The sequence below is a fragment of the Hylobates moloch genome, unplaced genomic scaffold (assembly GCF_009828535.3).
Source record: "Hylobates moloch isolate HMO894 unplaced genomic scaffold, HMol_V3 SCAFFOLD_18, whole genome shotgun sequence".
NCBI lineage: Eukaryota > Metazoa > Chordata > Mammalia > Primates > Hylobatidae > Hylobates > Hylobates moloch.
This window is the reverse complement of record NW_026652293.1, coordinates 15,642,742-15,668,520: the sequence shown is the minus strand read 5'-3', so window position 1 is coordinate 15,668,520 and position 25,779 is coordinate 15,642,742. Positions and strand designations below refer to the sequence as shown.

The 25,779-nt window shown below is 37.5% G+C and overlaps 1 protein-coding gene and 1 pseudogene across 1 annotated transcript in view; one reads left to right on the top strand and one right to left on the bottom strand.

Moving 5' to 3' along the window:
- NEK7 (NIMA related kinase 7) overlaps positions 1-25,779 on the top strand; it is a 155,953-nt gene that overhangs the window by 23,805 nt on the left and 106,369 nt on the right. The window lies entirely within an intron of this gene.
- On the bottom strand, positions 18,675-19,124 carry LOC116457549 (proline-rich protein 13-like; annotated as a pseudogene).

The window sequence follows — 25,779 nt, the reverse complement described above, 5'->3', positions numbered from 1 at the left end:
AGTGAAATAATAAAAAAGGTAGGCAACAGGTAGAAGTGAAGAGCAGGGCATCAGAATAATCAACTTCTCAATAGTTGGCTGTAATGAATATTTTTTACTTCAAGATGGTAAATCCAAGAAGAATTAGAGATGTGGATAATGATGGTCAGCTTTCAGTTAGAAAGGTGTTCTTGCACATACATTAATAATGTTTTCACCATTCTTGATTTGTCTCTTTCATTTAGATCATATATTAAATATTAAGTGGGTCGACCTATTTTGGCTTCTGTGTCTAAATGGACAAGGGTGTTTTAATCTCTTAGGCCTTGAACTGGAGACAGGGAGAATGGATGTGAATAAAAGTGTGTTTATGTGTGTGCACATGTGAGAGAGAGAGACTGAGCTTTCCTGTTATAGCCCAAAACCATGATTATGGTTCACGACCTAGGGCTGGTTTTCTGGTTTGTATTCTTGCTGCCAGTCCTGTGGCCATTGATTTCTACATGTATTAAAAGTAATTAATCTGGAAAACAAATGCAGGGATTTTGGAATTATTTTTTGGAAACATTACTTCTGTATTCCGGATTTTAGAAACTGTTACTTTCAAACTCTTTGTTCTTTGTTTTATTACGTGCTAACCATCTACTTATAATTTTTACATACTTTAATGGCTCAGTAAAATATAGTACAACTGATTACAGTTATTTGTTGTACTCTGAGAAGGCTTATTATGGGAAAAAAAACTGTTGGATATAATGGGAGATTCAGAGGAATCTACTACAGACTTTGTTGTTAAGGACTTTATAATCCCGATTGATAGTAGTCATTAACAATATAAGAAAGGCCCTTAGTTCCACAAGAGTATACCATACTATAGGCCTTCTACAGGAAGGGGATGTCTCCTTTGGTTTAAATGAGACCTCATGGAAGCATAGGGATTTGTGCTGGGCTTTGAGAGGAGGCCATTGTGGTAGGTGAAATTATAATAGGATTTCTGAACCTCAAAAATGGGCCAGTTTGGCAGAAATAAGTGGGGCATGAGGTTCTGATTCATTCTCTTTATAGCTGCCAAAATGGTGGTATTTGTGAAATGAAAGATCAACCCTATAACTCCCATCTGGAAAACTCGTCTTTAGAGGTTACAGTGGTAGCCTGAAACTTCAGATTTTTCTTGATTTTTCATGTGGCGATGTCTCTGGAAGATGTTTCAGAATACTACTACTTCACTAGGCTATGAGCTCTTTAATGGAACCATTCTGAGTACCTGCCTGGTTCAAAGAAGGAGTTTAGTAAATTTCCATTGACTACATAGGGGCCTGTAATTCCAGGCTAAGGAATTTATTGTAAAGATTGTGAAGAATCATCAGAAATGTTTTTTAAAAAAGAATGATACAGTGAAAGATACAATGAAAGAGGTGTTCTAGGATGATTTAATTTAATTGCAGCCAATTGAGTATTATGCATGCTGGCCCTCTAAATATACTTTGAAATGTTTCTGACTTACAGTAAATAAACATTTAATTAATAATGTCCTAAACATGTGTGTTAGTCAGTTGATACAACAAATGTTCAAATTTCTGCTGCTTTTTTTTGGACTCTAAATTAGCATTTAGAGGCAGTTTTTTACCAATGTTTTTTAAGTTTATCAAGATGAAACAGGGTTAAGCAGGCATTAGATTTTCATTCATTCAGCAAATATTTGCGTGCCTGCTATGTGCCTATGGTGTTCTGAGCATTGGAAACACAGTGGTGATAAATATAGCATGTGACTCTAGGAGACATTTTTAATGGTCTAATGTCATTCATAATTCTGAAGTGGTTCAAGAAACAGGTGAAGAAAATGTAAAAACAATTTTTTTCTTTCCTTTATTCCGTTTTATCCTAACAAATATTGTAAGGGGAAATCTTGGAATGTAGGTGCCTACCCTGGGCTTACTTGAACATTACGTATGTTGGTGGTATCTGGTCCATTTAATTGGATGTTTATTTAACAACAGCTTTCTTTAAAATGATTTTATAATGAGATTTGTACATGCCAGATTTTAGAATTTTTGAAGAATGTTTTGTTATTACTGCTGTATAGTATGAAAACAGTAATTTTTCACACCATATTAGGTACCCTCGTAGTATGCAAGGATTTGACTTTATTCACTGGGCAATTTTCACAAATGACAAACACATTATAAATAAATGTATGGAATGTTTCACTTATTCAGACACAAGAATCCTTTGTAACAATTGGTTTATGACTCTGATTTTTCTTGAAGGAGTAGATTTACAGTTCTAAATATTATCTCTTCAGTTGATTAGCTTGACTTCCTGTCAATCTGTTTGACAGACAAATTTTACATGGCTGTTGTTGGAAAATTTAGAATATATTTTTAATTTTAAATAGTCAAACTGCTTACATATTCATATAACTGCTTCATTTTTCTAGATCATTCAAAGATCTAGGGGATTTATGACTGATGTTTGATTTAATAATTCTTAAATGAAATTGATTTGTGTTTAAGGCATGTTTACCAACATCAAAACACACACGCACACAATGCAACAACCATGACAACAACAGTAACAGCAAGATTACCCTTACTTCCATTAATGAAATCACAATATATATATTTTTAAGATGGGATCTTGCTGTGTTTCCCAGGCTGGAGTGCAGTGGTGCCATTATGACTCACTGCAGCTTTGAACTCCAGGGCTAAAGTGATCCTCTTGCTTCGGCCTCCCAAGTAGCTGGGACCAAAGTTGCATACCACTATGCCTGGCTAATTGAAATTTATTTATTTATTTATTTATTTATTTATTTATTTATTTATTTATTTATTTATTTATTTAGTAGAGACAAGGTCTCGCTATGTTGCCCAGGCTGCTGTTGCACTTCTGGCTTCAAGTCATTTTCTTCCCTTGGGATCCCCAACAAAATATTTTTAACCAAAATAGAAAGATAGTGGTGATTTTGGGAGTCTTGTGGCAAGACGGTTTTGAAAGGTACCAGGAAAACTTACAGTAAAAACAGTGTCTTACTGTTGTTTTTAGTATACAAGCAAGCATCTAATATAGATACTGGACACATTATTATAGATATCTGCTTTTCCTTTCTGAGGCACTTCTTTTACATAGTAGTCCATGTTCTCTATTTTTTGTTTTTTTTTTGGTCAGAAGAGAAGCTTTTTGCTTAGTGATTCTGTGTTTGAACTTTGTTCTTCATAAATAGTGTCCATCAGTTGAGATAAGCCAGATTTTCTGGCAGATATTTGCATTTTTAAAGAAGTGTTTTCAATGATTGGCGTCTTCTTTTGTGTGTTGTCCAAATTTGTGAAATTGCATAAGAAATATATATATTTTTAACTTTATATTCCTCTAGCAGGGAGCAAGTGAATTATATCTAAAATGCCTCAGTAGAGCTTTATTGGTAGATCTGTGAAAGTCTTACTCTGACTTGTAGAACTAGATACCTAATTTAAGTTACAGTGTTCTAATATTTTAAAAATTAGAAATTTAAGAAACACCTTATTTTGACATATTGAAAGTTGCCAGCCACCTCTGACCATCCATGAAACGTTTATAATGAGTGTGAGGACCAAACAGTACCTCTTATCTATAGGTAATGATGCCTGGAATGTCCTCTCTGCCCCATTTTCTCTTCTCTCGATTTTATTAAAATTGGGGCAAGGAGTGCTGAGTACCAAGATGGCAAGGAGTACTGAGAGCTATGATTTTATTAAAATTGAAAGAATAGGAAATGGGGCAGAGAAGGCATTATTTTTTCAGTTTGATTGGTGATTGGTTGCTGGTTGTCTTCCAGATTAGTTGTCATTTTTATTTCAGTTTGTACCAGTAGGCACGTTCTGAAATATTAAAAGTGAAAATGAAAATCTATAAATCATCTTTTTTTTTGCTAAAACTCATACACATAGTCTTGGATCTAGAAGATAATCTTATCTCGAAGGAGCTATGCTACAGCCCTTAACTAGCTGGAAGATTTATGTTAGCAGATCACCTTTCTAATGGTCATATTACTTAACTTATGGCAAATATGTTTAGAACAGTAAAATGATTAACAGAAATTATTTTTACTTGTGAAAGGATGTATTTGAAATTATTTCTTTAGCTACTGAAATATTTCTGCTTACTTATTTTCTGTTTAGCAGTGAATTCAAGTGATGTTAAGGCATATCGGTTGTATGTGATGTGTGGCAAAAATATAATATTGAAACCATTAAAATAAATATTTAGATTTATTGAACTTCCCTTTACGTTTAGAATTTCCTTTAAAGGTTTCAAAGGCCAGGATATTGTGTAAAGAGCGAAAGAGCAAGTTTTTGTTTTGTTTTGTTTTGTATTGTTATTTGCCAGTTATCATACAGGCTGGCAAGGAATGCTGAGACCTACTTTGCAGTTCTTTGACCTACTGGATTGCCTACATAACTAGCTACAGAAGTAGCTCAAAGATAGAGGATGGCTGGTGCATTTGTTGTTCGGCATACTTGGTAAGGATGTACAAGGATGTTTGGGGCCCATGACAGACAGTCTTTCCCGACAGTCCAACCTTTGCCCATACACATTCTTGGTTGAACTCAAATTTTCCTATGAGTATACCACCCCATCAGCAGTTCAGATTAGATATGCTGTCAGGAGCTGAGGAAAAATTCATTCAGTTTATCTCATACAGCACTTGATGAGGACAGTTATCAACGGAATGAGGCCAACCCGCGGTATTCACGTCAACCATGTACCCGAGGATTCTGGACTCAACAAATTGAGTAAAGTCCCAGAGAGTACTAGTAGATATTATTTCAGATAATCATTTAGCCGCCTTCCTTATGGGAAGTATGGATTGTTCCATCTGAGCAATGGTATTAATTCATACATATCTTGATCAGCCAGCTGGTAGTTTAGGCCAGTATGTTATGCATTATGACTTGTGCAAAGGAGTTTTAAGCTGACCTGCTGATTTTCCAGAGTTTGCACAGCCCCATTGACTGTGGTAACTAAAGTTAAGGATAGATTTCTGACCATTTGCTCTATGACATGAATTCCACTGTCAGGGAAAAGTACTTGCTCTGCTATGTGGAACGAGAAGTCTGCGTGTCCTCTGGGTAGTTTAGCCTAGATGAGGGACATGTTGTCTTCAATACCTGAACAGTCCAATTATGTGCCAGGCTTCCCTTTTGGTAGGTGGGGGCTGCAGGGTACGTAATTTTTCCTTTATTGTCTCAGGGCAGTCAGCATTGCTCCTGAGAATTTGACTCGGATGGCTAGTCCCTATATCTCATCAGGATTAATGAACCACCCCTGGGCCCTCATGTGAGTCAGCATCTCTTCCAAAGCCATTGCCAAGGGAGAAAGGCTTGTTCCACATCTCAGCATTGATGCAAACAGCAGAATTCAGGTACTCCCATGGCTGCTCAGTAAATCTGTTTTGGAACCTGAAGATAAACTGATCTTAATTTTCTGGTACCCAAGGGATTGAGAAAGAGACAGTGGCAATATCCAAGGTGGCATACCAGGTGTCATTAGTTTGTGCAGTTGATTCAGTCATGGTCACAATGTCTAGAACACCCAGAGCAACAGGGACAACAACTGAATTCAGTTGGTGAGAATCCACTGTAGGCTGCCAGCTCTTGTTAGTGTCAGTATCTAAAAGAACCATACAAGTTTGGATTGCCCACCTTGACCTTTCTTCCTGAAGTCTTCGCCGTGGGTGGAAAGACTTTGGCTGCATCTCTGGTCCCTTTATCTTTAAAGGATAGCAAATCAGGGTACAAAGGTACAAGGTTATGTAATGGAGGCAATGAAGGAGTAATTTATTCTAAGGTTGCCACTCAGCTTCTTAGTTCCTCTAGTAGACGGGGATTGATTTCCATGGAGGAATCTGGCGCTATAGAGGCACTTTTGGTTTTAATCAGACTGCTTTGCTTTCAACCAGCTACCTGCTTCAGGGCTCCCATAGCTCAATTTCTGGCGCCAATTTTTTGGGTGCTGATTCCATCTGTGTTTGCTTAGGGAATCCTTGTTTTAATAGTCATAGTCACATTGACTTTTGGCTTTACAAAAAGTCATTGTCTATCTCAGCACACTGCTTGCTCTACGTTTTTTGTTTTGTTTTGTTTTGTTTTGTTTTGTTTAGGTGAGAACCTGGATTTCATAGAGAATGCAAGGAGTAACACAGTTTTAGAGGAAATGACTAAGTAAGCTGATTGGCTTACCACAACTTCATAGGTGATAAAAGTAGATAAGACTTAGTGATGAAAGCAAGACAGTTTTTTAAAGCACAGCAAACAGCAGGAGTATCAGCATAGTAGTACCAGTTTTCTTGCCTATAAGTTCAGCGGAGAGAAATGATGGCCCTTCATGGTGGTTATGCTTGCATGAGTTGTGTGGCAGCTGAGGAGCCCAGTGCTAAGGGCTCAGTACTTTTTGTAGCAGCTAGCAGGCAAGCCTGACACCATTGGCAGGGAGTGAGCAATTGTACTGAAGTCCCTGTAGTTACCTTGACCCGTGCCACTAGCTATATAGAAATGGCTCAGGGACAGAAGATACTTAGACCTTGTAGTTTTGTCTGCTTCTTGAGGCTGTGCTGCAAACACTTGGCTCTCCTGATATATTATTATCAATATGAAACACCTAAAATATTATAAGAATAGGTATTTTTTCAAATAATGTGTGTGAAATAGTATAGTAATACTATATTTGAGTTCTGCTTTCAGAGTTAATAAAACACTTGTATAATTTATGTCGTGAAGTCATCCTGACTACTTGGTGAAGTAGGCCAGGAAAGTTGATCATCTCCATTTTGCAGAAAAGAAAACTGATGCTCAGAGAGGGTAAGTGGCACGTGGCAGATTATATGTGAAAGTTGTGCAACCAGGCATTGAACCTCATCTGTTTTCTTTTACTATCCTAAATCAAGTGCGCTTCAATGAGTAGAAGGTGATGATTTGTAGGTTATGGATAATATTTACATATCTGAATATTTCAGTAAAATTGTTACTCACTTGAAACTTCAAAATCCTAAGTTAAAAGTTTGCTTAGGAAATACATTGGTGTTAAAATTTAGTTGTTTATGTGTGGCATGTTACGTATTTTGAATATAAGTCTGAATTAAGATTTTACTGGTATTAGTGTCATATAGGAAAAGAAAGTAGAAAAGAATGCCATTTGAAAGGATTTTTTAAAAACGTTGTTATTTTTGTTTAATATTCATGTCATAAGTCCCTGGTTGTATGAACTGACATCTTACAATTTGGTAAGTTATATTTAAAGCACAATTGAGAGAAAAAGTTGATATTTATTTGCATCTTTCGAGTTAAAAGAACTAAAGATTCATTCTGACTCTGAGTGGTATGAACAGTAAGCAGTAGGATACTACTAAGTAGAAGATCATAGTAGTCAGTCTAGTGTTAGGTCAGACTTTCCATTATTAATCCTTCTTTTGGTATTTATAACTTTTGGTTGAAAATTCTAAGGAACAATTTGTATACAAATTTTTGGCCTGGGTTGAACCAATATGTCATGACCCACTTACAGGCCTCATTAAACATCTGGATTAATGTTAAGGGCTTTTAAGATGAAGGCAAATTTTATGTTTTAGAATATGTTTTCAAAGTATTTGTTCTTTTGGGACAAACAGCTTAAAGTTATTTTATTCATTCCTTCTGGGGCTGCTTTATTTTTAGTACTAAACTCAGAATAGCTACCAAGCTCAAGTGATAAACTTTAAAAACCTATAAATTGTAATCATTATGAATCAAAACAGCATTTAATCTCAAGAAGCTGTTGGATGTGAATAAAGAATTTGTGTATTAATTGATTAAAAAGTTAAACTTATCTCCAGGTTTCAATGATATTTTTAAAAAGAGACAAGGGTCATTATTTTCTGGCTACTTAATTGTTTAATTTGTATTGCCATATAGGCAAATGTTAAGAATGCAACATCTTGAATAATTCTTTCCTATACTTTGAGTAATTTTATTTTGAAAAATGCTTGCATTTTATTTGAAACACATGAAACAGAAGTATTTTAATGAAAATATTACTGCAACATTAAGTTTTCTGTTCTTGAAGATGTATAAAAAATACCCCATTTTATCTCCCTAACACTAACTATCAGAGTTGCCATCAAAATCCACTGTGCAAACTTGTCATTTAGTGCATATTAAAGTATTCATCTGGGAACATGTTGTCAGTTTTCAGTCAGTTGCAACAAACAACAGACTTTTAGAGACTCCTCTAAATTTCAGCATGCCTCCATCTTCTTAAATCTGTACCCCTGATATTTTCTCACACAACAAGTAAACCAACCTAAACTGGCAGAGAGGTGGAATTTTTATGCCAGTATTTTTCTTTAATGCTTTTGGATGACTTAAGCTTTAATAAAATGAATATTTATTTAGAGTATACTGTTTTATGGACTTCTAGAATAAAAATACAGTTTTACTAAATAAAATTAATATAATTAATCATATATTGTAGAGAAGACATGCTTCTCTGTGTATTTAGAGGATACTCTCTAAAGTCCCTTGTAACTCTGAATTTAAAAATCTGTGACTCATTCTGGTCCTAGATCATTTTTTTGCATTCTTATAAATTCAAATGTATCTGTAATTAAGTAATTGTTAATGGAATTACAAATTGAGAAATTCAGTACCTTTTCCTAGGAATGGTTTGTTTCTTTTTTATTTCTACCGTTATTAGGAGAGTGGCCCTGGAAGAGAAGGATGATAATTTTTTTTTGTTTTATTTCCAACAAATGGAATTTGTTATAATCTTATTAGAATCTTAGCTTTTCTAGACCAGTAGAAGGATTTTGCTATGCTTCCTATTAGATAAACAGTAAAGAGGTGGTCATGAGTTTTATATAGTATTTTGTTTAGTGCGTTTGCTTTTATTTCATACTTTGATGTATTCATATCATTTACATATTTTTTAGAGTGTTTTGAAACAAGTAGTAACATCAACACTTAAGTTTACAAAATATTTTTTTTCTAACTCAGTAGATCAAACAGGGAAACTAACACATCAAGGGGTCCTAGGCCTTTAATCCCGCTGGGTCCTGGCAGAAGTGAAATGCTCTCTTCACTATGTGGCTATTACAAACTGTGCTGTCTTGAACATTTCTGTGTGTCTTTGTGCACATGTTAGAGTTTTTTTGGAGTATATACTAGGAGAAGAATTGGTGGGTTGTAGGGACGTTGTTCTTCAAATATTTCTGCCTGTAGTATATGTGAGTTCTAGCTGTTCCATATCCTTGTTTTATTTTGACAGAATTTAATTTTTTTAGCCCATCTGATGAGTATGAAGTGGTATCCTGTTGTTTAATTTGCATCTCCCTGATTTGTGATGAGATTGAGAATATTTTCATATGCTCTTCTACCAATTATTTGTTAATGTCTTTTGCCAATTTAAAAAAATTAGGTTGACTTTAGCGTATTGATTTTTTTCATAAATCCTAGATATGAATTCTAAGTTAGTTGTATGCATTGTACATATTCTTTTTATTGATCTGTGACTTTTCTTTGTATGTTTTAAATTACCTCTCTTGATGTACAGATGTTTCTAATTTTAATGTAATTGAATTTGCTAGTCTTTTTTTTATAGTTTGTAATACTTGTCCTGAAGTGTATTTTTCTTTACCTAGATGTTGTGAAGAAATACGTGTCTATTTTCTTCAAAAAGTTGTAAAGTTCTACTTTTCATATTTAGTTCTTTAATCTGCTCTGTATAGTACAAGATGGTAATCCTTTGTTTCTGTGTATACATGTGTGTATGTATTTATTGATTCAAAATAATTGATAACCAGCTATCCTGATACCATTGATTGAATAGTCTATACTTCATCCACTTGCTTGTAATGCCACTTGTCTCAAAGATTTTTCCTGCATAGTAGTTCCGGTGTTCTCCCTGTCTTTTCCTGCTTCAATTGCACTTTCAATAAGCTTGGATCTCTATTTAGGAAAGGGCCTTTACCTTGGTAAGGGTTTTCAAAAATTTCTTGGCTATTTCTGGCCCCCTTTTTTCATATTTTAGAATTAATTTTTTATATGTACAAATATACATACTTTTTTCAGGAAGTTGTTCATTTTATCTATGCTTTCAGATTTACTGATGCAAAATTTATTTTTTTATATTCTTCCTTTCTTCCCCCCACATTTCTTATTTGGCTGGATTTGTAGTTATGCTCCTCCATAATTTTTTATTTATTTTTGCTTTCTCTTTTTTTAATCGATCAGTCTCACCATAGATTTGTCTATTTTTGTTAATTTTTTTTTAAAGAACCAGCTTTTGGTTTTGTTGAATCTGTCTTTGTTTTCTATTTTCTCTGTTTCTGCTGTTTGCTTTTTAATTTATTGGTGTGATGTGGAAATTGATTACATATGGGTGAGATAGGGTTGAATGAAAGATTACTCCAAGGTTTCTTTGGTAGGGACCAGGTAGATGGTGGTATTTACCAGCTGAAGTGGAAATAGTTGGAGGCCATTTGAGGGGAAGAGGTGTAGTACTTCTCAGCAAATGCAAAAGAACTGAAATCATAATAAACAGTCTCTTAGATCACAGTCCAGTCAAATTAGAATTCAAGATTAAGAAACACACTCAAAACCACAACTACATGGAAATTGAACAGCCTGCTCCTGAATGACTCCTGGGTAAATAATGAAATTAAGGCAGAAATAAAGAAGTTCTTTGAAACTAATGAGAACAGAGACAACATGTGAGAATCTCTGGGACTCAGCTAAAGCAGTGTTAAGAATGAAATTTATAGCAATAAGTGCCCACATCAAAAAGCTAGAAAGATCTCAAACTGACAACCTAACATCACAACTAAGAGAACTAGATAACCAAGAGCAAACAAACCCCAAAGCTAGCAGAAGACAAGAAATAACCAAGATCAGAGCAGAACTGAAGGAGACAGAGACATGAAAAACCCCTCAAAAAATCAATGAATCCAGGAGCTGTTTTTTTTTTTTTTTTGAAAAAACTAATAAAATAGACCGGTAGCTAAACTAATAAAGAAGAAAAGAGAGAAGAATCAAATAGACACAATCAGAAATAATAAGGGGAATATCACCGCTGACCCCACAGAAATACAAACAACCATCAGAGAATACTGTAAACACCTCTATGCCCATAAACTAGAAAATCTAGAAGAAATGGGTAAGTTGCTGGGTGCACACACCCTCCCAAGACTGAACCAGGAAGCAGTTAATCCCTAAATAGATCAATAACGAGTTCTGAAATTGAGGCAGTAATATAAATAGCCTACTAACCAAAAAAAGCCCAGGACCAGACAGATACACAGCTGAAATCTGTGAGAGGTACAAAAAGGAGCTGGTACCATTTCTACTGAAACTATTCCAAACAATTGAAAAGGAGGGACTCTTCCCTAACTCATTTTACGAGGCCAGCGTCATCCAGATACCAAAACCTGGCATAAATACAACAAAAAATGAAAACTTCAGGCCAATATGCCCGATGAACATCAATGCAAAAATCCTCAGTGAAATACTGGCAAACCGAATCCAGCAGCACATCAAAAAGCTTATCCATGATGATCAAGCTGGCTTCATCCCTGGCATGCAAGATTGGTTCAACATATGCAACTCAATAAATGTAACCTGTCACATAAACAGAACTAAAGACAAAAACCACATGATTAAAATAGATGCAGAAAAGGCCTTTGATAAAATTCAATATCCCTTCATGTTAAAAACTCTCAATCAGCTAGGTATTGAAGGAACATACCTCAAAATAAGAGCCATATATGACAAATAAGCCATATATGACAGCCAATATCATATTGAATGGGCAAAAGCTGAAGCATTCCCCTGGAAAACTGACACAAGGCAAGGAAGCCCTCTCTCACCACTCCTATTCAACATAGTATTGGAAGTTCTGGCCAGGGCAATCAGGCAAGAGAAGGAAATAAAGGGTATTCACATAGGAAGAGAGGAAGTCAAATTATCTTTGTTTGCAGGTGACATGATTCTATATCTAGAAAACCCCATAGTCTCAGCCCAATAGCTTCTTAAGCTGATAAGCAACTTCAGCAAAGTCTCAGAATACAAAATCACTTTTGGATACTGAGTTTTATGAACTTTATTGGAAATCCGGATGGAGATGTTTAGGAGAGAGGTGGAACTTGAGATGAAGACTCTATTTTTTATTTTTAAGTTAAATTTAATTTTTTTTGTCTTCTGGAATTTCTAGCTTTTTGCATTTTCTTTTTCTTTTTTTTTTTTTTAAGTTCGGGGCACATGGCAGGTTTCTTATATAGGTAAACTTATTTCATGGGGGTTTGTTGTATACATTATTTTGTCACCTGGGTATTAAGCCTAGTACCCATTAGTTATTTTTTCTGATTTTCTCCCTCCTCCCACCCTTCACCCTCCAACAGGCCCCAGTGTCTGTTTTTTCACTATATGTGTCCTTGTGTTCTCATCATTTAGGTCCCACTTATAGGGGAGAACATGTGGTATTTGGTTTTCTTTTCCTGAATCAGTTTTCTAAGGTCAGTGGCCTCCAACTCCATCCATATTCCCACAGAGGACATAATCTCGTTCTTTTTTATGACTGCATGGTATTCCATGGTGTATATGTACCACATTTTCTTTATCCAGTCTACCAATAATGGCCATTTAGGCTGATTTTGTGTCTTTGCTGTTGTGAATAGTGCTGCAGTGAACATACAGGTGCATGTGTCTTTATGATAGAACAATTTATATTCCTTTGGGCATATAACCAGTAATGGGATTGCTGGGTTGAATGGTAGTTTTGTTTTTAGGTTTGAGGAATTGCCACACTGTTTTCCACAGTCGTTGAACTAATTTACACTTCCACCAACAATGTATAAGTGTTCCTTTTTCTCCACAACCTTGCCAGCACCTGTTATTTTTTGACTTTTTAATAATAGCCTTTTGACTTTTTAATAATAGCCACTTTGACTGGTGTGAGACGAAGATACTGATATTTGATATTGACAGTGGAGAGTAGTTGGAAGAAGGGGGAAGACAAAAGGAGTTTTTTTTGGGAAGGTTTAGTGGGAAGCTTCTCTGGCTTGTCACCATCTGTATTTCTATTTTATTAAAAAAAATTCTGAATTGCTAGGGCACTTGAGCATATATTTACAATAACTGACATGTAAGTACCTTTCAGTAGACTAAAAAAAAAACAAGAGAGTTGTCACCTTCTCCTAGGGCCTAGCACAGCTGAAACATTTTAAATGCATTTGTGGAATCAACCCTTGACTCTCCACAAGAGTATACATACTGTTTTGTCATGTACACATGATTTAAAAGGAATGTATTATGGAAGCTCATTCTAGAGGATTCTAGAAAATACCCATTTAACCATATATCCCCCATTGTCTTGAACTGTTTAATGTAAATAGAGAGCAAAGATTTGACTTTTTAAATCAAATTTTAATTTGTCTTTGAAATTTAACCTGAATATGGGCCAGGTGTGGTGGCTCATGCCTGTAATCCCAGCACTTTGGGAGGCCAAGGTGTCCAGATCACCTGAGGTCAGGAGTTCGAGACCAGCCTGGCCAACATGGTGAAACCCCATCTCTACTAAAACAAATATACAAAAATTAGCCAGGTGTGGTGGTGCACATCTGTAATCCCAGCTACTTGGGAGGCTGAGGCAGGAGAATTGCTTGAACCCTGGAGGCGGAAGTTGCAGTGAGCTGAGATTGCACCACTGCACTCCAGCCTTGGTGAGTGAGACTCCATCTCAAAAAGAAATTTAACCCGAATATGCACTACTATTTTAAATGTATTATGATTTATATTAATTATAATTTAATAAATAGAAGACATTTATTAATCTATATTTAAGGAAGATAAGTAATTTTCTTCCAGTGGTCTGAGATATTTCTTTTAATAAAAGGTTATCTATAAATATATCATCTGTTATTGTTCCTGCTACCAGAAGACATTTTTCTTCTCAGATTTTGGTCTTAGTATGACGATTAAGATAAAGTTAATAATTTATTAATTGAAAGTGAGTCAGACTGTTATTCATTACTATATTCTAGGAAAATTGGAAAGTTTAATGTTATTAATTCTAAAGCTTAATGCTTCTGAGAAGCTCAAAGGGCATTATTGCTTATAGACCAATGTCTACAAAGCTGTATTTAAAAGTCAGGAAAGGGTTATCACAAGCTTATTTAGTGCAGCAACCAAGTGAAAGATGCAGGAGAACAGAGTTCTCAGGTGACTTCTTGATGTTTCTGTAAATTATCTGTCTGGCTTTGGAATAAGCACGTATTTGTGGAAAATGTATTATTTACAGTTTGGAGTAAATGTTCATAGAAAAGTGACCCAGTTTGATGCTTTGTTGAGAGCTGGATTTAAGTTTAAATCTTGGTTCCCCACTTGCTAGCTGTGTGACGTATCTGTTAGGAATGGATAACAGTGGCAAAACTACAAAGGGGTTTATTTTTCTCACATAATGAGAAATCTTTTTCAGTGACAGTAATTATAGTAATGTTCAGTGATGCCAGGGCTGGAATCTCTGTGATTCTTTGACCTTTTTCTCATAAAAAAAAAACCTGGCTGCTTTAGCTTGAGGCATCATATCCACATGGTGGGCTGGGAGAAAGGAGGGAAGGGCAAAGGCAGCTTTTATCAGGACAAGATAATTTTGCATATGTCTTTGGCCAAATCTAGGTTATGTGGTTAAGTCAAGGTGAAAGACTGGCTGGCAAATGAGTAATTAGCTTTTTAGTGTTTGAGGTAGAGGCATGCAAGGAAGAGTTTGGGAATGGACGTGGGGTTGGTCAGTCTACAGAGTGCCACAGTGACCATGAGTGCCACTGGTAACCTGAATAAGCCTCACTTTTCTCTTGGGTATAGTAATAGAACCACTGGGGGTGGGACTTGGACTTTTTGTGTACTACTGAATCTCTAGCATCTAACACAAGGCCTGACAGGTGTATTTGTTTGGTGAATTAATACAGGAAGATTATTATGAGAATTATATGAGGTATATAAGGTACTTGGCCTGGTACTTGGCACATAGTAGTATATAAATGGCATCTACTTTAGTGTTCAAGCTATGTAGAAATATAAATTTCTATTTTTATTAGTCACTTACTGTATAATATTGAAGTTTCATTAGTTTCTTGACAGTTAACATTTCTAATAAAGAATAGTTTTTGACTGGTGTGGTCTTTGCCTACTATGTAGACACAGTGATAAAGATAGAATTAATGTATGTGAATACCAATATGATAAGATACTGTGAAGTTTCTTAATAAAGCACTTTTCTTTGAAAATGTAGATTGGATATAATTGCTTTTTTTAAGAAATTTTTTATCGAAGTGCAACAAACAAATAGTACATTACATATTGAAGTGTACAGCTCAGCAATTTTTTTCAAACTTGTTTTTTTTTTTTTATTATTATACTTTAGGTTTTAGGGTACATGTGCACAATGTGCAGGTTTGTTACATATGTATCCATGTGCCATGTTGATTTCCTGCACCCATTAGCTCGTCATTTAGCATTAGGTATATCTCCTAATGCTGTCCCTCCCCCCTCCCCCCACCCCACAACAGTCCCCGGAATGTGATGTTCCCCTTCCTGTGTCCATGAGTTCTCATTGTTCAATTCCCACCTATGAGTGAGAACATGCGGTGTTTGGTTTTTTGTCCTTGCGATAGTTTACTGAGAATGATGTTTTCCAGTTTCATCCATGTCCCTACAAAGGACACGAACTCATCATTTTTTATGGCTGCATAGTATTCCATGGTGTATATGTGCCACATTTTCTTAATCCAGTCTATCGTTGTTGGACATTTGGGTTGGTTCCAAGTCTTTGCTATTGTGAATAGTGCCGCAATAAACATACGTGTGCATGTGTCTTTATAGCAGCATGATTTATACTCCTTTGGGTATATACCCAGTAATGGGATGGCTGGGTCAAATGGTATTTCTAGTTCTAGATCCCTGAGGAATTGCCACACTGACTTCCACAATGGTTGAACTAGTTTACAGTCCCACCAACAGTGTAAAAGTGTTCCTATTTCTCCACATCCTCTCCAGCACCTGTTGTTTCCTGATTTTTTAATGATGGCCATTCTAACTGGTGTGAGATGGTATCTCACTGTGGTTTTGATTTGCATTTCTCTGATGGCCAGTGATGATGAGCATTTCTTCATGTGTTTTCTGGCTGCATAAATGTCTTCTTTTGAGAAGTGTCTGTTCATGTCCTTTGCCCACTTTTTGATGGGGCTGTTTGTTTTTTTCTTGTAAATTTGTTTGAGTTCATTGTAGATTCTGGATATTAGCCCTTTGTCAGATGAGTAGGTTGCAAAAATTTTCTCCCATTCTGTAGGTTGCCTGTTCACTCTGATGGTAGTTTCTTTTGCTGTGCAGAAGCTCTTTAGTTTAATGAGATCCCATTTGTCAATTTTGGCTTTTGTTGCCATTGCTTTTGGTGTTTTAGACATGAAGTCCTTGCCCACGCCTATGTCCTGAATGGTATTGCCTAAGTTTTCTTGTAGGATTTTAATGGTTTTAGGTCTAACATTTAAGTCTTTAATCCATCTTGAATTAATTTTTGTATAAGGTGTAAGGAAGGGATCCAGTTTCAGCTTTCTACATATGGCTAGCCAGTTTTCCCAGCACCATTTATTAAATAGGGAATCCTTTCCCCATTTCCTGTTTTTGTCAGGTTTGTCAAAGATCAAATAGTTGTAGCTATGCGGCATCATTTCTGAGGGCTCTGTTCTGTTCCATTGATCTATATCTCTGTTGTGGTACCAGTACCATGCTGTTTTGGTTACTGTAGCCTTGTAGTATAGTTTGAAGTCAGGTAGCGTGATGCCTCCAGCTTTGTTCTTTTGGCTTAGGATTGACTTGGCAATGCGGGCTCTTTTTTGGTTCCATATGAACTTTAAAGTAGTTTTTTCCAATTCTGTGAAGAAAGTCATTGGTAGCTTGATGGGGATGGCATTGAATCTATAAATTACTTTGGGCAGTATGGCCATTTTCACGATATTGATTCTTCCAACCCATGAGCATGGAATGTTCTTCCATTTGTTTGTATCCTCTTTGATTTCATTGAGCAGTGGTTTGTAGTTCTCCTTGAAGAGGTCCTTCACATCCCTTGTAAGTTGGATTCCTAGGTATTTTATTCTCTTTGAAGCAATTGTGAATGGGAGTTCACTCATGATTTGGCTCTCGGTTTGTCTGTGATTGGTGTACAAGAATGCTTGTGATTTTTGTACATTGATTTTGTATCCTGAGACTTTGCTGAAGTTGCTAATCAGCTTAAGGAGATTTTGGGCTGAGACAATGGGATTTTCTAGATATACAATCATGTCATCTGCAAACAGGGACAGTTTAAAATCAGAGCAGAACTGAAGGAAATAGAGACACAAAAAACCCTTCAAAAAATTAATGAATCCAGGAGCTGGTTTTTTGAGAAGATCAACAAAATTGATAGACTGCTAGCAAGACTAATAAAGAAGAAAAGAGAGAAGAATCAAATAGATGCAATAAAAAATGAAAAAGGGGATATCACCACCGATCCCACAGAAATACTATCTACCATCAGAGAATACTACAAACACCTCTATGCAAATAAACTAGAAAATCTAGAAGAAATGGATAAATTCCTCGACAAATACACCCTCCCAAGACTAAATCAGGAAGAAGTCGAATCTCTGAATAGACCAATAACAGGTTCTGAAATTGTGGCAATAATCAATAGCTTACCAACCAAAAAGAGTCCAGAACCGGATGGATTCACAGCTGAATTCTACCAGAGGTACAAGGAGGAACTGGTACCATTCCTTCTGAAACTATTCCAATCGATAGAAAAAGAGGGAATCCTCCCTAACACATTTTATGAAGCCAGCATCATCCTGATACCAAAGCCAGGCAGAGACACAACCAAAAAAGAGAATTTTAGACCAATATCCTTGATGAACATTGATGCAAAAATCCTCAATAAAATACTGGCAAACCGAATCCAGCAGCACATCAAAAAGCTTATACACCATGATCAAGTGGGCTTCATCCCTGGGATGCAAGGCTGGTTCAACATACGCAAATCAATAAATGTAATCCAGCATATAAACAGAACCAAAGACAAAAACCACATGATTATCTCAATAGATGCAGAAAAGGCTTTTGACAAAATTCAACAACCTTCATGCTAAAAACTCTCAATAAATTAGGTATTGATGGGACGTATCTCAAAATAATAAGAGCTATATACGACAAACCCACAGCCAATATCATACTGAATGGGCAAAAACTGGAAGCATTCCCTCTGAAAACTGGCACAAGACAGGGATGCCCTCTCTCACCGCTCCTATTCAACATAGTGCTGGAAGTTCTGGCCAGAGCAATCAGGCAGGAGAAGGAAATAAAGGGTATTCAATTAGGAAAAGAGGAAGTCAAACTTGTTTTCAACATTTAGTTCATCATCTTCAAAAAATGGCTCCCCTGCTAAACTCATTAGCTATATGATCTATCCAAGCAGCAAGAAGATGGTCATGCCATGGCAATCCTCTTCCCATTTTCCCTAGCCACGCAGGGCTGAACAGCAGGGTTAGGCTCAGGTGGGGGTAGGGGTGGGGAGCACAAGGGCTACTTTCCCCTGGTACAATATGCCATCCGAAGCTCGATGGGAGAACAGAACTGGCGAGACTTGAGGGAAAGGTCCAGGGCCTGTATTCAGTCAGAGTCACTGATGGAAGAGAAGGAGGAATGCTTGCCATGCTTCTGGTATTTCTGCATCTTTTTATGAGCTTTCTTCATTTTCTTCTGCATCTTCTTGTCCACTATCACTCCTAGTCTGAACATGCCAGGAGCCAAGGGATTCACAGGAGGCATCCCAGGGGCAGGCGGTGGGTATGGAGGAGGGTAGGGACCTGAGGATTGGCATCCTGGATACCCTGGCTGTGGCACAGGATGAGGGGGCCCACCTGGGGGGAAAGCTGGATTGTCCTGGGAGAGGAAGAAAGGGGCCTTGGGGAAAGGGTGGATTGATAGGTGGTGGGTGGGCAGGATTGGAACCTCCAGGGTACCCTATGTTGGGGGGATATGGATTTGGCCCTGGCTGCCCGGCATTGGAATTCCACATGTTTAGGTGTGTCCTCCAGCCTTTCCACCACCGCCTGGGCTTGATGCATTCTTTTCAGCTCAATACATTTTTAGAAGGGAACCCCCCATGTGACCACACACTAGGTGAAAATGTAGGACATTACGAGCACTGTGGAAGCTTTCCTTGGGCTTCCTTCCCTTGATCCTGGTTACTAGTCCGGTGGCCAGGAGGTGATAAATCCTGATGGGGCCTGTGTATCCTATGAGGTAGAAGCGTCTGTATTGTCTTCAGGTGAAGGAGGAGTGGGCCTCTTCTGCAGGCCCAGAGAGTTTAAGGTGATCTGGGGTTTCACGATTTTCAAGGCTGTCGACCCACATGTCCCTGTGTAAAGTCTCAGTCTTGGTTCTTCCCAGACAGGATCCTGTGCTTGGAATAGCAGATTTGCCAGGATTGAGTATTCAGTGTTAGGTATTCAGGGTTTTTTGGCAGTTTGTTGACCTGATAATTAAATCCTTGGCCTGATGCTCAGCTCTTTCTGTTTTCTAACTGTGAGGAAGATGAGAATCTCTTTCCGTTCTCCACAGAGGCTTTTTAACCTTTCACATGTCACCTCAAATGATTCTCAGTTTTTAATTCCCTCTCCCCACAATTTGTCGGTAGCCCCCAGCAAAAGATGATTCTGTAGTCCTTATAATTACTACTTCTGTCAGCCTTTCAGATGCCTGAGATATTTCACCTCCCAATAAATTTCCTTCAGTTGGTATCCTGTCCCACTTCGTGGTTGGTGAAAGTTTTAATAATTGCACTACTGCTTATGCGAGGGGCTATCCATACTTCCACCTACCATCAGTAATGGGACTCCTCATTGCCAACCAGTGATGGAGCTGCAAATTCCCATGCTTGAGTCTGCTTTCTGGTCCACTTTAGTAGCAGCTGCCATTTAGCTGAATTCTCCAGGAAGCAGATTCTGAGATGGAGATCTGCATATATGGTGTTTATTGTATAATGCTTTTGGGAAGAGCACCATGAAGGAAGCAAGACTGGATAGAAGAACCTGAACTGCAATATGGTTGCAGTAGAGGTTGCAGCCAGTCACCTGGGGGCATTCTGCAGCTAGAATAGCCCTTCAGGAAGTGGTGTAGACCTTTGTTCAGTCACCTTGACCAGTCATTGGATGCAGCTGCTTAGAGAGAGACACAGGTGTGAGCCATCACTCCCTGCAGCTTGGGGAATGAATGTCTTAGTCCTGGAGGGTGATCTGTACAGCACACCGTGGTATCCACTGCAGAAGCTTAGATACTGATTTTCAGATTTTCTTTGTTTTCTAGTGCACACATTTAATTAATTAGTTAATTGTGTGGTTTAACTCCTTTCTCTATACTATACTTTTTTTTATATTGCTTGTTCTGTTTGCTGCTGGAATTGTTTTTATCCCCTTTTAGTAATATTCGTTTTTGCTTTGTATATTCTGGCTGTGTTATTCAAATGTGGGATTGTTATGTCTTGCTGATGTGTATCTATTATTTTTATGAAATGTTCCTCTTTATTTCTAATTCTTTTGGTCTTAAAAGCTACTTTGTCTAATATAAATATAGTTACACCAGCCTTCTTTTGGCCAGTGTCCACATAGTGTTTCTTTTTCATCTTTGCTTTTTGTTCATTCAGTGTCATACTAATACATTTAGATTTAAATCTATCATCTTATTTGTTTTCTATTGTTCCAACTGCTCTTTGTCCTATTTTGCCTCCTTTCTTGCTCTCCTTTAAGGTTACTTAAATTTTTTGCTACCTCTTGCCCCATTACCCTGCTCTTTGTGCATTCATTCATTCTATTAGTGAACACTCTAGAGATTTCAATGCGTCTTTGACCTATTAAAACCAATATTTGATTAGGACTTTTATTGTTTTGTGGATTCGTTTTTGAGCAAGACCCCATCTCCAAAAAAAAAAAGAAAAAAAGAAAAGAAAAGAAAAAAGAAAGCACCAAAGTAGCAGCCTTCTTTTGGCCAGTGTCCACATAGTGTTTCTTTTTCATCTTTCAAAAAAATGTTTTTATGTTCTGATATGTAAGACATGTCTTACAAGCAACTTAGAATTAAAAAAAAATTAGTTGGATAATTTTTGTTTTTCAATTGGAGCTTTTTGTTCATTCAGTGTCATACTAATACATTTAGATTTAAATCTGTCATCTTATTTGTTTTCTATTGTTCCAACTGTTCATATATGGGCCTATTTCTGTTGTTCTCCTCCTTATTTTGGTTTCCGTATCCAATTTCTTGGCCAGCTTGCTTTTTTTTCTAATTGTATACCAGATATGTGTATGAAAACTTGTTGAGGCTTTAAATGGTACCACCATCTCCAGAAAATATTCAATATTTTTCTATTATGAGCATATCCCCTTTAAATGGAGGCTGGTCTGTCTTCAGAGGTCTTGACTGAATGACGAGGGTGTTTACGCAGACCTCTGCTCTTTGGTGCTTTCTTTTTTCTTTTCTTTTCTTTTTTCTTTTTTTTTTGGAGATGGGGTCTTGCTCTGTTGCCCAGGCTGGAGTGCAGTGGCATGATCTTGGCTCACTGCAACCTCTGCCTCCTGGGTTCAAGTGATTCTCCTGCCTTAGCCTCCTGAGTAGCTGGGACTACAGGCATGTGCTACCAAACCCGGCTAATTTTTGTATTTTTAGTAGAGACGGGGTTTCACCATATTGGCCAGGCTGGTCTCAAACTCCTGACCTCAGATGATCTGCCTGCCTCGGCGTCCCAAAGTGTTGGGATTACAGGCATGAGCCACTGTGCCAGGCCCTTTGGTGCTTTCTATACTCCAGTTTTGTCTCCCTAGCACTGAGTCTGCCAGAATCTTGGCTTTGCTTTTTATCCTGTTAGCAATGCTTTTGCTTTGGTTTCTTGGATTATTTGAGAGATTACAGACTTAATGGGTGCCCTCTCTGTGGAGATTATGTGTTTATTCATGTTAGCTTGGTGAGATTTATAGGATTTTGGGTAGAGAGTGATTTTTGTGATACATAATGTGTGGAGTATATTTTCATTGTATATAATTGCTTAGTTTCTACTTTTTTTTTTAAGTGGAAGAGGGTGCTGTTTTTGTGTGTTGTGTTGACGAGGGGATAACAGAAGCATAAATTAATGAGTCCCACCAGAATTTACTCCATAGGTCATATCTAAATTTATACAGTGGTTGGCCACGAAGTATTTCAGTTTTATTTTAGGATACACTGAATGGGTCTGTATTCTGTTCTGTCTCTTAGAATTGTTTTATTAGTTTCATTTGAAAAGCCAGGAGTATATAGTGGTTTTTTTAATATATAAAATGTTACATACTGTGCCTGTTTTTGTAAATAAAGTATTATTGGCACATAGTCACTTATGTCCCTTTATATATTTTTATGGCTGCTTTGCCATTAGAGTTGAACAGTTGGAACAGAGAGCATTTGATGCCTGTGAAGCTTAAAATACTTACTGTCTGACCCTTTACTGAAAGGTTGCTAATTCCTGCTTTAGATAGCAAACTACAGTGATTCAGTTCTTTTTATAGAATCCATCATTAATATTCTAAGGAATTGGCTGTAGCTGAAGGAATATATCTTCTCTCTCTTCTTTCCTTTTGTCCTTATATAATTTTTATGCTTTTCTGCTCCCATTTTCTTCTCTTTCTGGAGCCTCACCTCACCCTGTTGATAGTCTTTTAGGAAAATCCAGGTGACACCAAGACACACTTGGAGTTTTTGCACCAGAGATTTGTAAGTACAGAGGAGGAGGCATGTCTTCTGACATAGTGACCATAAACAAGAAACACTTGAAGGTCACAGTCAAGCTTTATTTAAAAATATAGCATATATCGAGATTGGTTTGAGAATTGGGGAACCCTTTGTTCAGCAAAGGCTTTTAATAAACTGTGTGGAAATCACAAAGAGCACTGTAGTTTGCATTTAGCACCAAGCTAAAGTTTCGTGTCTTAGGACAGTTTATTACAATCATTCATCTCAGGGCATCTAGTCTGCTAACTCTTTTTGGCTTTACCTAAAAAGTCAGAGGTACTTCAGCCACGTCTATTTCCAAACCAGAAATAACTCAGACATAGCCTCAGCAGCACTAGAGATCCACATTAGTTACACTGGCTTAGGATTTAAATGTTCACAGGCATCAATCATCATATTAATGTTTCAGTGCCATTGTAGGTGTTGTCAGGAATATTAAAAAAAAAAAAAATGTGACCCAGCCTTTCTTCACAAGGAGGATTGGAGAGGGCTGGTTTGGTGCTTTCCTCACTTTAGCAATCCCCTGTCAGTCATTGAGTAACTTGCCCAAAATCCTGTGTGGAAACTCATTACTGTTGAAGGTGTTATTTTTGGATGGAAGCAAATGATTGTAGCACCTCTAATGCTGTATGCACAGCCTCTCAGGCAGGTGATGTTCCACATTTGTGTTCTCCCTTCCAGTTCACTGGTGAGTGTTACCAGAAATCACAGTGGCTACGCTGGTGCTGCCTTTCCCAGAATCTCTCTGTATTAGTCTGTTCTGAAAAAGAAGTCTAATGGAATCACAGTTTCACGTGGCTGAGGAGGCCTCACAGTTCATGGTGGAAGGTGAAAGGCATGTCTTACATGGCAGCAGATGAGAGAATGAGAGCCAAGTGAAAAGGGAAACCCTTTATAAAACTATCAGATTTTGTGAGACTTATTCACTACCATGAGAGCAACATGGGGGAATCTGCCCCCATGATTCAATTATTTCCCACTGGGTCCCTTGCACAACACATGGGAATTATGGGAGCTATAATTCAAGATGAGATTTGGGTGGGGACACAGCCAAACCATATAACTCTCCCTTATCCCAAATGACTCTAGAGTAAGGGATGGGAAGGCTGGAGAAAAAAATGGAAACAATAATACATTGGGAAAACACCTTTCTACCACTTCTTTTTTTTCAGGCTAGAATCGACATATTTGAATTACAAATGCTTTTGGAGTAAAATAAAATACTATGACGTTTTCATGAGTTCTCACATGGCGTTTATAACCATCCTTCCCCACTGCCAGTAATTTCTAAAGTCTGTTAATCTTTGTGATTGGGATGTATTTATATAAAATTGAAGGGGGTGAAATAGATGATATGTCACAAGCCTTTAGATGGAGTGTCACATTAGTTACAGTTCATGTTGGCTTAGGGCTGCATTTCTCAAGCCTGGTGTTTGAAACTATCTTCCTGGAGCATCAGTTCCAGTGAAGATTTTTTTTTAAGAAAAATCTTTTGTATAATGAAGAGGAGCATAAAAACAACTCATCTTTAAAAGAAAAAGTAGATTTTGAATGAATTTCTTACTTACATGGACTTGCTTCTGGTTGCACCCCCAGGTACAGGAATAGACTTTATCTTCATTGCTCATGGAAAACTTTGAGAAGCAATACATTAATACAAACACACAAAAACTCTGTTACTTTAATGTCTAGGAGAAGTAGAGATTTCTGTCTGTGGGGACATTGGTATCTATTCCGGAGAAGGGAAGTTGATTCTGTTGTGACTCAGACAATCTTACTGAATTTTGGAGAATAAAGCCCCTTTTCATCCAGTGAGGACTGTAAGAAGTAACATCATGTGTTTGAAAACACTTCCTAGTCAGTAAAAACAGGAGCAGTCATGACAGAAACAATAAAACTAACAAAAGAATGAACCTCACCTCTGCATCTAAAGCAGGGGCTGCTAATAATGAGAGCTCAGGAAAAGAGCCGTTGGTTTGACCTGTGGCCTAGAAAGTGACAGAGGTTGAATTCATTGGTTTTTTTTTTTTTTTCCCTTCCTTCCTTCCTGTTTTCTTTTGTAAAATATTTTTTCATAGATCCTTTTCGGGAAAGTAGTAGTCTTTGTATTTTGAGGATACGATGGAAAACTTTAGAGATGAGAGTAGCCAGTTGCAGGGGCTCATGCCCATATCCCAGCACTTTGGGAGCCTGATGTGGAAGGATGACTTGAGGCCAGGAGTTTGAGACTAGCCTGGGCAACATAGCGAGATCCTGTCTCTACAAAAAAATTTCTTAAAAATTAGCTGGGCATGTTGGCATGTGCCTGTGAGCCCAGCTACCCGGGAGGCTGGAGCAGGAGGATCTCTGGAGCCCAGGAGTTAGAGGCTGCAGTGAGCCGTGACTGCACCACTGCCCTCCAGCCCGTGCGGCAGAGTAAGAGTCTGTCTGATACAAAAGAATAATACAAAAATAAAAAATAAATATGAGAGCAAGTCATAACACTTATTTTTTGCTGTGCTGTAATGTTACATTACCTAAAATGGCATATATTGAGATGCTTGATTTCTTTTTGTTTTTAAAGTTCAATAGGTTAGATCTGTATTTGTTATTTTAAAAATGGAACTCAGGGCTGGGCGCCGTGGCTCACGCCTGTAATCCCAGCACTCTGGGAGGCTGAGGCAGGCGGATCACGAGGTCAGGAGATCGAGACCATCCTTGCTAACACGGTGAAACCCCGTCTCTACTAAAAATACAAAAAATTAGCCGGGCAAGGTGGTGGGCGCCTGTAGTCCCAGCTACTCGGGAGGCTGAGGCAGGAGAATGGCGTGAACCTGGGAGGCGGAGCCTGCAGTGAGCCGAGATCGCGCCACTGCACTCCAGCCTGGGCGACAGCGAGACTCTGTCTCCAAAAAAAAAAAAGAAACTCAGGTATTTCATTTACAGATATTGGCTGAAATAACTATTCCAAACATTGCAATTT